We start from the raw sequence: 14617 nt of genomic DNA on the forward strand, positions 1-14617 counted from the left end.
CTCCAGAAGTCTTCTTTCAACAACAGCTTCCCTGATTGCCACTCTTGACCGCTAATGCCACATAATAAGCAGTGTACTCATTCAGCCATTAAGGAGCCGGTAAGTAAGAAATTAAACTTAATCACAAAGTTGAGATGCAATTAAAGAAAAAAAAAAAAAAAAAAAAGGAAGATAATATTACCTCCTGGAAATGAAAAGCCCTGGCAGAACGTTTACACGAACACATCTGAACTGCAGCAAAATTATAAGCCAACCACGTCAGACTGACTGGGATCACCGCAACTCCTTGAGACAAACGCTTCATCCTGATTACAGGCTTGAACTGCTAGTCGGGTTAAAGACCAGCGGGAACTCGCCATCCCAGTCCGACAACAACGACGGGGAAACAAGTCGAGCCACTCTTGTGGATCAGAGCTCAACGTTAATGTTCAAGGAAAAGCATTTTCTACTTAAACTGAAACACATGCTGCATGACATGCATTAGGATTTGAAGATTCATACCCCATATGCTTCCTCCGGGTGCTCCGGTTTCCAGTTAGGTGGATTGGTGATCCTAAGTTGTCCCTAGTGTGTGCTTGGTGTGTGTGTGTGTGTGCCCTGCGGTGGGCTGGCACCCGGCCCAGGGTTTGTTTCCTGCCTGGCGCCCTGTGCTGGCTGGGATTGGCTCCAGCAGACCCCCCGTGACCCTGTAGTTAGGATATAGCGGGTTGGATAATGGATGGATGGATGGATACCCTATATGATTTGGGAGCTTGTGTATATACATATGTTCTGTATATACTGTCACACTATATAATATATATAAAAAAAGTGTATACACTTTTATATATATAAAATGTATAAATATATGTATCATATATAGTCACACTGTACTGTATATATTGTCACACTATATAATATACTAGGCTGACCCGCCTTTTAAGGCGACTGACTTTTAAGTTGACCACTTCTTAAGGCAATTCAATATGTAGATTAATTTGATATTTTATACAAACTCATTAATTTGGTTATATTGCATTTGAGCGGTATTACTTTAATACTGTACTTTCTGTTATTTTTGTGATGAAATTTAAACTTTTCTTCTATATTGAGGTCGCCCTTTTGAACCCCCTGATATTTACTACGCGGTGAGGCATTTGTACTCCATCAACATTAATTATTTCCAGAGACATAATTTTGTCTATTTTTCCAGCGCATCGCACAAAAGCAAAGGGAACGATGGGAGCACCAGAACTCTGCTCACATCATGTCGCTTCGTACAGCAAGCCGCAAGTAGTAAGTCTGTGATAAGCGGAATACCGCTACGCTCTCCACTCACGGGACGGAAGGACAATCCCGACCGCTTTATATAGTAAGAAAGGAGAAGAAGAAATCGCACAGTCTGGAGTAGAAAATCATCTTTTACCTGGAAAAAATGAAACTACAAATCCCATCTGCATTGCAAAATGGAGGGGCGTGAAAAGGTAGCACTCACGGACGGAAGGACAATCCCGACAGCTTTAAATAGAAGGATATATAAATGTATAATATGTATAAATGTTTGCACTGTATATATCGTCACACTGTATATATATATATATATATATATATATATATATATATATATATATATATATATATATGTACTATATATATTGTCACACTATATATGTATAAATATATGTACTGTATATGTTGTTACACTGTATTATATATATGTATAAATATTTGCACTGTAGGGGTGGGGATTGATCTTATTTTTGTAAAAATTGATTTATTTGTATGGAATGTTGTGTGATTTCAATAAAATTAATAATAAAAAAATATTTGTACTGTATTGTCACACTGCATATATATGTATAAATATATGTACTGTATATACATGTATAGACATATGTACTATATATAGTCACACTGTATGTATAGATAGATAGATAGATATTTTATTAATCCCAATGTATATATATATGTATAAATATATGTACTGTATATATTGTCATGTCACACCTGAGCTCGTGTCAGCAGTGGATCATCATCCCAGCTCTTCTCACATTTGCACTTCCTCCCCGGGTCGAGAGGGGCGCTGCCGCTAACCTTAGCATCGGTTTCTCCCTCCATAGTGTTAAGAAGACACCCTGTGAGGGCAACTGACTCCGTCCTTCTGGTCCTGCCACTACACATCCCACAGCATCACTCATTACAAGAACACACGCCAGGACGAAGCTCCTTCCCGCCATGACTCTGAGAGGAGATCTCAGCCGAGAAGGGTTCCTCCAGCTAGAACGTTGAGTTTTATTTGTTTGGCACCATTGAGCTCTGGTTTTGTTTGGACTACTGTCTGTTTCAATTCAGCAGGGACAGCCAGATTGGTGCCCAAACAGGACTTGCAATTTCTTCAAGTGACCACTATATATATATATATATACACACACACACATACGCATACACTGTATAATGTGGATTCAGGAAGTATTCCGATCCATTCACATCCTACACACTTTATTCTGTTTAAGATTTAATTTTAAATGGTGAAATTTGCCTCACCAGTCTGTTCAAAAGCTTAATCATAACTTCCTTTGACTTGTGCTTTACATATCAAGGCGCTATATAATAATCCATTGGAATGACATTTGCAAGGCATTTCATTACTAAAAATGTTTGAGATGTGCCATCTGTTGAAATGACTATTGAAAGGCATCCCATTACTAGAAATGTTTGTGATGTGCCATCTGTTGGAATAACAACTGCAACGCATTTTATTACTAAAAATGTTTGTGATTCCCCATCTAATAAAATGCCCGAGACATAGCAAGGTCAACTCGCCACATAATAGTATAAAAAAAAAAACCTGCTACCTCCTGCCCTACATGTCCCTTCAGTGCCTTCCTTCAGTACACTCACGTGTCTGAACCTCTCCTGACCGGCGCTCCCTCTCTGCTTCTCAGACACTGTCGTTTCGAGGCCATTTGTCTGCTTTTATACTTCCCATCTTCGAGGGTGACTCTCAGCATGCCTCCTATGCCTCGTGTGTCTGACACTCACACATCCTCTTTGGATCGGGTCACCAAACTGACCAATCAGATTGCTCTGAGGCACCAGACAGGTTTTATTATATCGTAGATATAAATAACTTAATGGCAACTACGGAGACAACTCTTAAAACACGAATATAGCAAAATGAATAACAATAATGAGAATTACGAAAGGAACAGAACTAAATTAGAGCTCCTAGAAAAGCCAGAGGATGTCTTGAAGATATAAATCTCACATTATTTAATCATTTCTGAGTACGCAGAAAAAGGAAAAAGGATGTGAAGGCAGGAATTTGTCTCCCGCTACCAAACAGCTTAGCATAAAAGAGCCAGCGACATAAAACAGACTTGTTTACAGACCAAATTAAAACAAGAAAGTCCCTCACAATGAATCCGCATTTCATCACATTAAGACAAAGGCTTCCTTTTCCTTGATTTCTTCCTGGGAGCTGAATCAGCGAAAAAGAGCTCAGCTCTCCGTTCTTGAAGGGAAAAAAAAAAAATTGGCCCAAACAGCGTCCCTTGGCGGTAGAACGGCTAGGCAACGTGAAAACCAGATCAGCAACTTTAGGAAAAAAAGAAGAAAAGGGTTCGTGCAAGGCAGCAAAACAACAGAGAAGGTTAGAGACATGCCACGACTACGTAGCCCTGGCAGCAGGCGACGGCTATGAAGCCAAAACGTGTTGCAAAACCCTCTCTTCTGTTTTCCAGCACTGGCACAGCCCTTCATGAACGCCGTCAGCACTGCAGAAATAATAAAACACTCTTCATTTTCTAAGGTGAACACCTCTGTTTGGGTCCTTTTACTCATATTTTGTGGTCCCCTCTTTTCCTTTCTTCACCCCTCATTTCTGTGTGAGCTTCTCATTCTGGCCCTGAGTAGATGCTAAGCCCTGGTGAACGCCACCCCGGGGGTCTTAAGACACACAGGGCTACGTTACGACGGCCCTCGTAATTTAAAAAAATTTGAGCACAGGTAAGCTAAGGGATTTGCTCAAGTGAATCGCATTACAGTCCAATTCCTTAAACATTACGCCACTCTCTGCCCCGCACTGATCTTGGGCACTGCTTATTAAGGTGGCTTTAAGAATAAAACATCACTTTGACATTCCAGGCTCATGGCCAGTAAGAAGAAATACAAGAAGGCGTTCCTGACAGGCGTGAAACTCAAAGGAGCCCTTTTTTGGTTACCAAAGTAGTTGCTTTAAAAGAACGGATAGATGGACCGGGCAGCACCGTGGCACAGTGGTTGGCACCGTTTGCTTACCCTAAGCGTACGGCGTCTGTGATGTTTGCCCATGTCCGTCACGTCTGCATATTGTCCTCCGCATGTTCCAAAGACAAGCAGATCAGGCTAAACGCTAAACTGGTCTGGCGGGATGAGCGTGAGTGACGGGGGTCTTTTGATTGTCCTGAGCTTGAGGCTGCCTAGATAGCCTTTGGCCTCAGGTAACCCTGAATTGGATTGGAAGTGCAATAGAGAAAGAACATGGTAGGACGGATATATCACCTAACCAGCATTGGGATTGGTCCTGATCCTGCCTTGTGCCCGATGATTACTGGGATGGGCGCCAGCTTTCTCACCACCCTGAACTGGGTAAACGGCTTTAGAAAATGGACGGATGGATTAATCACTTCATGTTGTTCATCACTGATCATTGCCCATTTGTTTTGTCCCGTGTGCGTATCTCCTCATCGGCTGATGATCCAAGTATGTAATAAGCCGCCAGGGCGAAAGAGGACGCCGTCATTCTCACATTCCTTCTCTTCTCCTACTCTCTGAGAAACCACCCAGTGAGGTCACTTAGCTCCGCCCCTTCCAGTTCACCCGCTATAAGAACCCCAGCCGCCCTGAAGGAGGCGTCTTTTGTGACCACAGCGCCCCCAGTGGACAAAGCTCCCTTCTGATGGGCCCATAAATCTATTTTAGGGCAGGAAGCAGAACACCAAGAAGCGTTCTTTCTTTCTTTTTTTTTTTGCTGGACAGTTAAACGGGATGACCCAACTTTTACCTTTATGTGACCCTGTCATTCCTGCACCCTGACCATAGTTTGTAGATTTTCAATTTGCTAGTTTAGATGTGGGCTACAGCAGGTTTTGGAAGACAGCTCCCGCCACGACTCACCTACAGAGCCTTCAGAAAACTCTTCACACCCCTACACATTTTTCCCCCTTTCGTTTTGTCAGGTTGCAACCTTGCACTACAATCGTTTCAATCCCTTGTTTCCCTCATCAATCAACATCCAATAATCCAAAATGAGATGACCTTAGATATCTTTATAAATATATTGAACATCAGAACCTGGAATAATCACACCGGCACAAGTACTCACACCCGTGGCTATGGCGGAGATCCGACCCATTCTATTGATCATCACTGAGATGTTTGTGGCCCACCTCTGATCAATTCAATGGACTAGTCTGATTTGGAAAGGCTGTCAAGAGAAGGTCCCCCAGTCGAGCAAAAAACCAAGCCATGGAGTCAAAGAAGTTGTCTGCATAGACAAAGATTGGGTTGAGGCAGAGATCTGGATTAATAAAATAACAGGGGGAGGTCGAGCTTTTAGTTCCAGGACCCCGAAGGTGTGGAATGATCTTCCTGATTATATAAGAGATGCCCCTTCTACCTTAGGCTGAAGAAAACTCATAGATTTAGTGTGGCACACCCTGACTAGAGCTGCACACACTGCATCTCTGTTTATTACACATTTGAAACAAAAACTATAAGTGCCACAATATTTTTAATATGTTACTAACCCTTCTTGGTATCTGGTCATGGCACTTGATGCCCATTGCTCTACTGCCAGGCTGCTATGCCGTGTATGGAAAAGTCATCTCGGATAAAGGGCCGTTAGAGTCGTCAGATGGCCAGCACAGAATCCACTACAGAAAACCCAGTAGGGGGTAAGCAGCCATTTGGCCGAGGTCTCCAGAACTTCCTCCTTTACAATTTGAATCTCCTCCATTGTCAATTGATCACTGTTTATCGGCTAATTAACGGATGGGTATTGGTGGTTTTCATTTATAATTAATCAGTTTCTACCTTCCTCTCCATGTGTTTTAATGAATCTGTATTAATGTGTGCCAGTTCTGGATTTAGTAATTCGTACAATCGCTATACTTGAGCTTTGACGGAGAATTGCTCACAGCGTTCTGCGTCTGCATTCCGTGAATAAAACAAATTCGGACATGAGCGTCAGTAGGCTTTGCACCCCAGGAACCAAGTTACCCGAACTCTTCTCTAACATTTCAATAGTTATTTACCGCTCTGATGCTGATCAGAAAGACCATAAAATCTGTCATTAGATAGATAGATAGATAGATAGATAGATAGATAGATAGATAGATAGATAGATAGATAGATAGATACTTTACGATAACAATTGACGAGAAGAATTAATTCATAATTAATTGCAGGATGACAGTTTTTGTGTGTCTCTTTCTCTCGCCTGATTCGGCTCAAAAACTAATCAGCACATCGTCATCTTACAACGGTCTTCAGTTTCGTGTTTGGTATTTTGCAATCCAGCCATTTTAGCTCCTCGAGAAACTGTGAGGCACAGACAGTCAAAGACAGACACACACTCGTCATTGGGGTATCAGCGTTTTTGGTATCAGGAGACCCTAAGACGTCGAGGTCCATCAAAAATCAGAGATTGAATTTTTTGATGAATCTAAAGCTTACGTTCCTCCCCAATAGATGATAGGTTAGCAAAAAAGTCGTATTGCATCTGAGGAACGCTACAAAGACCGTCCTGCAGCAATGAAGGTTCCCAAGAGCACAGTGGCAACCACAACTCTTCAACGAAAGACGTTTGGAACAACCACAACTCGTCAGAGGAAAAAGATGACCAAAAACCTGACGGAAACACTGGTTAGCCTCCGGAGAGAACCTGTGTGGAGATGTGAGAAACTTCTAAAAGAACAACCATGAGTGCAACACCACTCTACTAATTTGGGCCTAATGGCAGAATGGCCAGAAGACACACGAAAGGCCACTTGGAGTTCACAAAATGGCTGTCGAGAAAACAAGCATCTCTGGTCTGACGACACTAACTGTTTGGCCTAAGTTCTAAGTGTCACGTCTGGAGGGCACCCTGTGCACCACCATTCCAACAGTGACACATTGTGGTGGCACCATCAAGCTCTGGGGTTGTTCTTTCAGCAGCAGGGGCTGGAAGACTAGACAGGCTTGAGGATAAGCTGAAAGGAGCAAAGTACTGAGATATCCTTAATGGAAATCTGTGCTCTGGAAGTAGGACTAGGGTTGTGTGGTATACCGCTACTTAGGAAGTACCAAAAAACCCAATTTTGAAGAAAGTATGGTACCCACAGTTCAGTATTTTCAGTACTGTAAGTAAATGACAGGTTTAAAAGACTCAGGAGTTCCACTCTAGAATGTATTGGAGACTCCATGGGGAACTGGGGAACAAATCTGCTTGTCCAAAGTCATAGTGTTAGCACCAATCCAATGCTACATCAGACTGGGCTGAAGGTTCACCTTCCAACAAGACACAAAGCAAAGGCAACACACGAGTTACTTATGATGAGCCCTGCAAATGTCCTCAGGTGGCACAAACCCGAGCCTGGACTTGAACCCCACCGAACCTCTCCAGCGTCACCTGAAAACACCTGTCCACTGGCGGTCTACATCCAGCCTGACGTGACTTAGAGAGGATTTGCAGTGAAGAATGGCAGAAAATCCCCCAAATCCAGGTGTGTGTCACACCCATGGCCGCCACAAATGAAGCACTCAGTTAAGAGGGTCTGAATACTTGCGTCGCTTTTTTTTTTTATTATTATTTTGGATAAATTTGCAGCAACACTGAAAGAGCTGTTTTTGCTTTGTCATTCTGGTGTATTGAATGGAGTCTGACATGGAGGAAAACAAATAATTGAAATTATTTTTTAGCACAAGGCTGCAACATAACTAAGTGTAGAAAAAATGAAGGGGTCCAAATAGTTACTGATGGGACCGTGTATACACATGCCAGCCCGGTCTGCCATAAATGGGGGGCTATTGGTCTACCACTTAAATCTAAGTGCAGAACGGTCAACTAATTGAAATGATTTCAACAAACAGAGTGGAACTGCAGTCCTCAGTGCAGAGAACTAGCAGATTCAAAAGCTCTCCCCACTAGAGGGGGATATCACCGTTGAACCCCGGCAAGTAATAAGGGCAAAAATCAGAGTCTTCATAAATGAAAAGATTCATCCATCCATCCATTATCCAACCCGCTATATCCTAACTACAGAGTCATGGGGGTCTGCTGGAGCCAATCCCAGCCAACACAGGGCGCAAGGCAGGAAACAAACCCCAGGCAGGGTGCCAGCCCACTGCAGGGCACACACACACACCAAGCACACACTAGGGACAATTTAGGATCACCAATGCACCTAACCTGCATGTCTTTGGACTGTGGGAGAAAACCAGAGCACCCAGAGGAAACCCACGCAGACACGGGGAGAAGATGCAAACTCCACGCAGGGAGGACCCGGGAAGAAAAGATTCATTCTCTACAAAAAAAAAAAAAAGATTCCAATCACAATGAAGTGCCGTGGAGGACAAAAACAAAATGGAATTGTCCGGAACAACAGCAAACAAAATTGAACAAAGACCCCCAAAATTGAGCATGAAGTCCAAAAAGTCCAAATTCACAAATAAGCAGAGCAAAGCACAAGTAAACTCACCAGCCAGTCCAAGGTGTATGGGGAATTAACCGCCAGGAAATGTGGGAAACCCTCTGGATTTAAGGGGTGGAGGGCAGTTCCTGGTGGTGATTGACAGGTAGCCCCGCCTCTTGGGGGTACCACCCACAAAACACAGGGAATATAACACAGGCAGCTAACAGGCAAGATGAAAAACAAAGAATGACAATCACCGTCAATCAAAGAATGAACACTGAGCAAAACAGACAAACAACATGAATTTGAACCCCAGCCAAGGGAGGAACCCCCGCTGAGACAGGACACTCAGTACCTACAACATTAACCGGAACCACCTTTCCTCACCAGTACACTTCCCAGCTTTGAACTTTGGTCCGTTGATGAAGCTGGACACGCCAGTGTTGACTGGCATTCAAATTCACGAAACGGGCACTACAATAGAATACATTTCGCAATTTTTTAAATTTTCACAATAATGGGAAACTCATTTTTGAAGTTTTTTTTTTTTGGAGGGGGAGTGGGGGGGGCGTCTGAATACTTTCTGAAGGCACAACAATTTCTAGGAAAACCGTAGTGCCAACTTGTGGCATAGTGACTGAGGCACTGGTTTGTCACCTAAGAAATTCTGTCCTCACTGCTGACTTGCTGTGATGCGCCGTGCTGACCTTTTATCCATTACAGAAATTTAGGCGCCCACCCCTGCAAGGCACTATATACATAAAGTTTGCTTTGGGTCGGCGTACACACGGATTTATTCATATATTTAGATATAAAGGCTGCCAATGCACTTCGCATCAAAAGAATAAACCCAGATACGGTCGGATAAGCTTGTCCTCTAAGCGAGGCCAACGACAAATTGTGTGGACAATAAAGTCACCTCCTTAAATCCGCGCGCGACACACTCACTTCTCGCCCAGCACTCAACGTCCATAAATCAAAAAGGTGAGGGTCACCTGACAAACTGTCCAGTATGCAGTCTGAGTTTTGCTGTAAAATAAGATGACACGATGGTGGGAAGCGCAAGTCAAAAAAAAAAAGAAAGAAAGAAAGAAGCCGATCATTCGTCATCGCAGCCCTGACAGCCGACACCATCTGTCTGGAAGTGCCCCGGAGCACGTTTGCTTAAACGCCATCTCTCCAGGTAGAGGCGGTCCATTCAGGCGCACCTGCCGATGTTCGCGGCGCATCTACGATTGAACTTTTTTTTTTCCATATCATCCTCATACAGCTGCGCCCATTCAGTGGTTCTCTGCCATCCGATTCACTCGTCCTGCTGCAAACCACACGCGCACCAGAGCGGCTGGAAGGTGCGGACACCGAGCGAGCTGTGAACGAGGCGGGGGATCCTTACCGTCAGTGCAGTGCCGTGCCATCGGCGCCCCCCCTGCCCGGCTCTGGACTCGGCGGGACCCTTAACTTTCCATCGGATCGGCCCGATCTTGTCGCTTGGTTTTGTTTCTCCGACACGTTGCTCTCATTGCCTAACCCTGCCCACCTCCAGCTTTCTCCTCCCACCCCTTCTCCGCTACTTCCGGAGTGACATTCCTCTTCCTTATCAACAATTGCAGGAGAGAGAGAAGCGGACGAATGGGGAGGACTCGGGCACGGTGGGCATCGCAGCTGTTCTGGGCAGAGGACGGGCGGACTCTGCGGCCATCCGTGCGTGGATAATCTGGAGTATTCCGTATGTCATTTAAGATTTTTGCTGGCAACAGCTGCGCACTCTTACGCCTTGGTCAGATGGTATGATTAGAAAGGAAAGGGGAGGTAGATGTAATTTTAAGGTGGCCGCCTCCTCGTGTCCCACTGAAGAAGTGCTGTGCAAGCAAAAGAAACATCCATGTTGGTCAAAACGGTCACTGATCGTGTCATCGTACTTCGACCTAATTACCTGAATATTCCGGGGTCACGGGAGCAAATCTGGAATAGTAAACCAGTCTGGACTCCTTCAAAACAGACGAGCTACCAGACGTCACGTATTTCTCACCCAATTTCAAAAACAATCCTTATTTGTCTCATATTTTAAACGTGACTCATTTCTCAGTTCATGGACAGAGCAGCGTGCAAGTTGTTATAGAAAGAGCACTTTGGAGAAGACCTCTAATTTGGAGCAGCTGCAGACCTCCTCATGCATCATGGTTAAGATTAGGGTTATGGAAAGTTTACCCGACACAAATAATGAAGACTGGCCATTAAGTTAACTCCAGGGTGGAGGCACCGGACTGCACAAGCGTGTTATCAAATAGATAGATAGATAGAAATAATTTGGTATAGTAGGCAGGATTGGATAGATAGATAGATAGATAGATAGATAAAGGCACTATATGATAGATAGACAGATAGATACTTTATTAATCCCAAAGGAAAATTCACATACTCCAGCAGCAGCATATTGATAAAAAGCAATATTAAATTAAAGAGTGATAACAATGCAGGTATAACAGACAATAACTTGTATAGTGTTAACATTTAAACCCCTAGGGTGGAATTGAAGAGTCACATAGTGTGGGGTCTCCTCAGTCTGTCAGTGGAGCAGGACGGTGACAGGAGTCTGTCAGTGAAGCTGCTCCTCTGTCTGGAGATGATCCTGTTCAGTGGATTCTCCATGATTGACAGGAGTCTGCTCAGCGCCCGTCGCTCTGCCATAGATGTCAAACTGTCCAGCTCCGTGCCTACAATAGAGCCTGCCTTCCACACCAGTTTGTACAGGCGTGAGGTGTCCCTCTTCTTTATGCTGCCTCCCCAATACACCAACGTGTAAAAGAGGGCGCTCAGCACAACCGTCTGATAGAACATCAGCAGCATCTTATTGCAGATGTTGAAGGACGCCAGCCTTCTAAGGAAGTATAGTCGGCTCTGTCCTCTCTTACACAGACCATCAGTATTGGCAGTCCAGTCCAGTTTATCATCCAGCTGCACTCCCAGGTATTTATAGGTCTGTACCCTCTGCACAGTCACCTCTGATGATCACGGGGTCCATGAGGGGCCTGGGCCTCCTAAAATCCACCACCAGCTCCTTGGTCTTGCTGGTGTTCAGGTGTAAGTGGTTTGAGTCGCACCATTTCACAAAGTCCTTGATTAGGTTCTTATACTCCTCCTCCTGCCCACTCCTGATGCAGCCCACCATAGCAGTGTCATCAGCGAACTTTTGCACGTGGGCAGGACTCCGAGTTGTATTGGAAGTCTGATGTATATAAACTGAACAGGACCGGAGAAAGTCCAGTCACCTGTGTCCTGACCACAATGTCAGACCTGCAGTTCCCAAGACACACATATTGAGGTCTGTCTGTCTGTAAGATAGCCCAGTTCTCAGATGGCTTCCTTTAGCCAGGCACATAATATATCTTTATCACTTTAGTTAAGAAGTTTAGAGAGAATCTAAATTTCTGGAAAAAAAATGCATTTGATTTGGAGAACAACAAACTTTACGCCCCAAGCATGTGGAGGTAGATGATTGATTTTCCGTGGAGGACGCAGAAATCTTGTGGCTCTGGTGCCAGATCTCAAATATAATTTTTGCTCTTTACGTTGCTCTTTTATGCAGATCCCTCTTTGTTGTCACACTAGTTGGAATTCATCTGCAACTTTGACAGACTTGCTGTTTTTTTTTTAGGCTCCCCTGCAGCTGGCACTGAAACTGCCCATCTCTATGATGGAGTGCCAGTTCATGCTGTTGGTGACTCATCAGCTTGTTGATACCATTACATTGTCATTCTCCCCAACGACCACTTCTAACTCTTTAACAGGGTTCACTAACTCAACAAAATGGCGGAGTGATCTTCAGAGTCCGGTGACAAAGACAGATCACCGGGGGTCTCGTGCACTTTGTTGTCAGGCAGCAGGGGTGTTAAGCGTTACACTTCTGTGCTTTGATCTGTGCCCTCTTGTATGGAGTTGAAGGTATTCCAGACTTTTGTTTGTCTTCTTTCCACAAATTGATGCTGGAAGTGATATTCCAGGTCCGGATCACTGATTAAGACCACACCCCCCATCCCAAGTTCCATGGCTGCTCAGACCAATTGTTATATTTCAGCCAGGGTTCCTCCTCTGGATGGTGTTCAGATGTTCCTTTTTGTGTTATCATTGTTGATTATTTAGTTCTTTACGACTAAGCACCATTTGTTATGTGCCATGTGTTTTCTGAGCGGTCTTCCGAGAGGACGGACCACCTGCTCATCACCATCAAAAAACAGCCCTCAGCCCTAGAAAGGACAATCCACAGATCATTGCGGTTTAGTTCTTAGACGGTTGGCTTTAGCCAAATGCGAAATCCGTCAATAACAAAGAACCTTAGAGAGAATGAATAAGTTTCTGAAAAACGATGCATTTGGTTTTGGAGAACATCAAACTCTATGTCCATCGCCAGCAGCGTCACCTGGCTGGAGTCGGTGGCATCTCGATCTGACACACTTTTTTCCCTGCTCTGTGAGCCCCAAGCTCAGCCAGTGGCTGCTTATCCAGGCTGATGGACCTTTGCAGATGGAGAAACGGTGGTGGAGCTTCAAAGGCAGAAGTTTCTCAGCTCTCTTCCTTCCTGTACTGGTGCTGCAAATGGCATTCCAGATCCCAGAACTCAGCAAGAAAGCTCTGTGGCAACTCCTCAGAAGAGTCCAGCAACTCCATTTTAGGTCTCTGCAGCTCTCTGCTCTTTGCTAGATCAGACTGCAGGTCTTCTCATCATCCCACTACTAACACCAATGTAGTTCCATACACTTCCTTGTGTTTGCTATTTTGATTGCATTGCTATCTGTCCTTTTGGGATCCCCGGAGCTTATTTTTGTGTATAAAAAAAAAAAAATAAAAATCATATAAAGAGGCCTCATTTGCCCTCTCTGTTACTTGCCAGGGTTTGATAGTATTTCCCCCTCTAGTGGGCAAATCTGGGTTATTTCATGACTTTTATGCTCATAACAGGATTCAGATCAGGACTCTTAGCAGGCCACTTCAGAACATTCCCATCTTTTGTTTCCAGCCATTCTTGGATGCTCTTAGATTTATGTTTTGGGTCGTCATCCTGCTGGTGGTCCCGTGAGCCACGACTGACACAGAGCTGCGTTCAGAGTTTTAACTACAAGAACCTCTACCTTGGTTATTGTGTTAGGCAGTGTGGCATAATGGATGAGGCTTTGGACTCCAAAACCCCGAGGTTGTGGGTTCAAATCCTGCTACTGATGTCGTGCGACCCTGAGCAAGACACTTCACCTGCCTAGCCCGCCTCATTCTGACCCTTCCTTTGGCTTTTTCTTGCCCTTGCACTGCATTACATTTGGTTATTTGGCTGTCGCCTAGGGTGACTTACAGCATTTGAGACACAATTGGTGTCAGAAGTGGGATTTGAACCCACAACCTCAGGGTTTGAAGTCCAAAGTCTTCAGTGCTACACCACACTTTCACCACCTTCAGGCAGAACAAGTCAGCGCCCCCTCCAGGGTGCATGCAGGCCTCATTTACCTGCTGTATCCTCTCCCAGAAATGGTGACTCTCGTCCCACTTCACTTTGCAAGTGGGATGCAAAATGTTTTTTGCCTAGTTTTGAATGACTAGAACACAAACGAGTTAAGTAACTCACTCGCTTCCCGGAACAAGCTGTTGGGAACACGTTTTAGCAAGAATTTGTTCCAAAAAGGAAAACGAGTTTTTTTTAACCCAGATATAAAAGTAAGAAAAAAATAATAATGGAGCAGGTAATAAATTGTAGGCAGAGGGCAGGCTTAGAATCAGAACTGTAGAGTAGACTGCAGGAAGTGTTTGCCAAAACCCATCATTCACTAACCAAAAATGAAATACCCAATAAAAAAAAACGAGAGTTTGCAACCAGACAAACTAACAGGATTCCGGAGAATTCCTCTAATTGAATCAAATGAGGATTCACTTGTTTGTTTTGAGCTCCAAAGCCATGATGTGAGAACGGCCATACGGTCATCATAAATAAGGACAAC

At 44.2% G+C, this 14617-nt stretch overlaps 2 protein-coding genes across 2 annotated transcripts in view; one reads left to right on the forward strand and one right to left on the reverse strand.

Annotated features, from left to right (window-relative positions):
* The window catches only part of tbc1d16 (TBC1 domain family, member 16), a 162124-nt gene extending 151890 nt beyond the window's left edge, over positions 1-10234 (reverse strand). The window contains exon 1 of the mRNA XM_039740410.1: positions 10030-10234. The gene's annotated coding sequence lies outside the window, so the exon portion shown is untranslated. The remainder of the gene's footprint in view (positions 1-10029) is intronic.
* ccdc40 (coiled-coil domain containing 40) overlaps positions 10234-14617 on the forward strand; it is a 54203-nt gene continuing 49819 nt past the window's right edge. The window contains exon 1 of the mRNA XM_039740409.1: positions 10234-10362. The gene's annotated coding sequence lies outside the window, so the exon portion shown is untranslated. The remainder of the gene's footprint in view (positions 10363-14617) is intronic.

This window comes from Polypterus senegalus, chromosome 17 (assembly GCF_016835505.1).
Source record: "Polypterus senegalus isolate Bchr_013 chromosome 17, ASM1683550v1, whole genome shotgun sequence".
Lineage (NCBI taxonomy): Eukaryota > Metazoa > Chordata > Cladistia > Polypteriformes > Polypteridae > Polypterus > Polypterus senegalus.